This window comes from Emys orbicularis, chromosome 19 (assembly GCF_028017835.1).
Source record: "Emys orbicularis isolate rEmyOrb1 chromosome 19, rEmyOrb1.hap1, whole genome shotgun sequence".
NCBI classification, from domain to species: Eukaryota; Metazoa; Chordata; order Testudines; family Emydidae; genus Emys; species Emys orbicularis.
Window position 1 is genome coordinate 10,592,157 of NC_088701.1, and position 3,557 is coordinate 10,595,713.

The following is a 3,557-nucleotide window of genomic DNA, read 5'->3' on the forward strand; positions in this document are numbered from 1 at the left end:
CTATGCTGGGGAGCGACCCACACTCCAGCTGTCTGAAGTGTCTGAGAGAGGCTCACATATGAGTGTGTTGTCAAATCTGTCGAGACTTTAAGCCTCGTACAAAGGAAGACAGGGAGGCTAGACTAAGGGCTATCCTAATGGAAGCCGCACTTAGGCCGGTGTCCGAGCCAAGCCAGTTGGATTTGGCACCGAGCACCTTGGCTTCAGTGCGAAGTGCCCCTCCAGCACCGCATGTTTCTTGGCACTGTTCTCCATCTTCAGTGACAAGAAAGAAACATAAGAAGCAACGGTCTGAGAGGGGATGCTCCCCGGTCCCAAAAAAGGACAAACAAGGTGAGTGCAGCGGAGTGTGACCCACGTCAGGCCACTCCTCCACCTCCGGTGCCCTAGCGGCACCATTGACTCCACCCTGCCCACAGGTGCTGTTGAGTCTGGAGTAGGATCACCTGTCGATGCTGGGGAGTCATTGTGACGCCAGCAGGATCACGGTGCCTTCCACCCTGGAGGCCTTTGCAGTGGCAGGGACCTACTGTCCCTCCCGGTACTGTCAATGGGACAACCACTGGCTCTCATGAGTGTGACGAGCAGAAGGAGCATGGGGCTTCGAGCTCTTACCTGGCACCAGGGGCCTCAGTACTGACCACAGGCAAACCGGCCCTCCTGTGGTTGACAAGGTCTTCCCTGATCCAGCACCGATCCCCAGACCCTCATGACTGACCAGGAGAAGTAAGGGGCACCACTCCCCCATGGTCACCTCAGGAAAGCTCTTCTTTGGAGTTGGAGATCGAGCCCTGCACCCAGCCTAAGGGCCGCTGCTACTACCCATCCTACATCCCTCCTGATCCCAGTGTAGGTCCACCTGCCGGCACCTGGCCTGGAGAACAATGGCCAATGCAGATCCAGTGGCCATTCTGGAACCTGTGGGGCTTTCCCCGCAGTACCAGGACCACCATCCAATCATTCCTATTTGCTTGTGTCCAAGAGGAGGGCCCCTCCACCTCACCATTCTGCATCTGACCCAGACTCTGATACTGAGCCCAATACCAACACACAAGATGTGGGCCTGGGGAATGTAATTGGGGCCAAACAAGAGAAGGAAGACCCCACTGGTTCAGGCCTCTTCCTCTTCCTCCACAGATGAAGCTGTCTTGGGACCGAGCTGCTTGGTGCCACAAGATGACTTTAGAACCCATCAGGAGCTTCTAAAAAGTGAAGCTGCTAACACGGGGCTGGTGGTGGAGGTACTCAAGGAGTTAGCGCATAGCCTCATTGACATTTTGTCCACAGCAGTCCCATCCAAGGTTGCCCTACTCATTAACAAGGATGTTATGGGTCCGGTCAGGTCCCTGGGTGGCACACTCCATCTTCTCTGCCTCCTACTTCAAAGAAGGCAGAAAAGAAATACTACGTGTTGGCCAAGGGGTACGAATACTTGTGTTCTGGCCCTCCTCCTGGGTCTCTTGTGGTCACAGCAGCCAATGAGAGGGACAGGCAAGGCCAGGCAGGCAGCAGAAGAACTCAAGGAAGCTAGACTTGTTCAGCAGACAAATGTATTCGCTGGCTGGGTTACAGCTTCGTATTTCCAGCCAACAAGCCCTGCATGGGAAGTATGATTACAATATGCGAGACTCTATGGCCAAGTTTAAGGACACTGCCTCAGGACTCCAGGCAAGAGTTTTCCATCCTGTTAGAGGAGGAGAAAACTGTAGCCAGAGCCTCACTCCAAGCAGCTCTGGATGCAGCTGACCCAGCAGCCAGAACGACGGCTTCTGCAGTGTTTGTGAGGCAATGCTCCTGGCTTCAACCCTCGGGGCTACCACTGGAGCGCCAACAGTCAATCCAGGACCTCCCATTCGAGGGTACCTCCCTCTTCACAGAGCAAATGGACACACAGCTCCGTGGTCTGAAGGACTCCTGGGCCTCTACTCCCCAGCTCCTTCGAGGAAGCATTTCATGCCCCAGCAACCAGCCCACTTCTTGACTCCACTACTATGTCAGAACCCGTTCGAGAAAAGGAGCAGGGGTTAGAAGCGTAGGCAACTGCCCCAATCCACTTCAGCCACACTACCAGGGTCGCACAGATCCTCAGGAGGCCCCAAACAGAGCTTTTGAAGGTGTGCCTGAGGGCAATATATCAGTTCCTGCCTTGGATCCTCCGCGCCCCCCCCCCCCTTTTTTTTATTTTCAGACCAACTCTCCTACTTCAGTCCGGCATGGTCCCTCATCACCTCGGATCGCTGGGTGCTGAGTATGGTGGCGGACAGTTACCCTTCAATTTTCTTCTACCCATCCCTCTTCAGGGACCCATCTCATGAGCAACTTTTAGCTTGAGGTACAAGCCCTCCTACGGGTAGGAGCTGTGGAGGAGGTGCCCCAGAACTTGAGAGAGAAAGGGGTTTTACTCCAGATATTTCCTAATCCTGAAGGCCAGAGGGCATCTTTGACCCATCTTGGACCTGCGTCCTCAACAGTTATCTCAAGAAATGGAGGTTCTGCATGGTCTCCCTGGATCCAGGGGACCGCTCTTGACTTGAAAGATAAATTAAATTAAATTAAATAAATTAATGGAGAGATCCTATCTCCTAGAACTGGAAGGGACCTTGAAAGGTCATCGAGTCCAGCCCCCTGCCTTCACTAGCAGGGCCAAGTACTGATTTTGCCCCAGATCCCTAAGTGGCCCCCTCAAGGATTGAACTCACAACCCTGGGTTTAGCAGGCCAATGCTCCAAACCACTGAGCTATCCCTCCCCCCATGCATATTTCCACCTTGTCATCTTCCAAGGCCACCGAAGTTTCCTCAGGTTTATCATAAACCAGACCCATTATCATTCACCATTCTCCCCTTTGGTCTGTCTGCAGCCCCTCGGATTTCTACGAAATGCATGATGATGGTACCCGTACCTCAATGATTGGCTAATCAAGGGCCACTCAAAGGCTCAAGTGAAGAACATCATCAGCCTGGTCCAAGCCACCTTCTGAGCACTGGGCCTGTTGATAAACGAGCAAAAGTCAACATTCACTCCAGTCCAGAGAATAGAGTTTATTGGGGCAGTTCTAGACTTGACCCAGGCCAGAGCCTCCCTTCCCGAGGCTCGATTCTGGAGAACATTGGATCTTGATATCCAAGGTCAAGTCCACCCCATCTTGACAGTCTGGTTCTGCCTCAAACTTTTGGAACACATGGCCATGTGCACTTACATGGTACGGCGCTCAGTGCTGCACCTCAGACCCCTGCAGACTTGGTTGGCCTCGGTGTGCTCACCAAATCCACTTAGACTCGGTGCTTATAGTTCTCGCCTTGGTCCTCGCCTTCCTTAACTGGTGGAAGGACCCAGAGTCAGTAACTGCAGGCATTCCTTTCGTTACCCCCCTAGTCTTCAGTGTCTTTAATTTTGGACACATCTGATCCAGGTTGGGGAGCTCACCTCAAACCCCTCAGGAGACAGGGCCTGTGGTCTGAGGAAGAGCTCTCCCTACACATAAACATCAGAGAGCTCAGAGCAGTCCTCTTAGCTTGCCAAGCGTTCCTTCTCCAGATCATGGGCAAAGTAGTACGA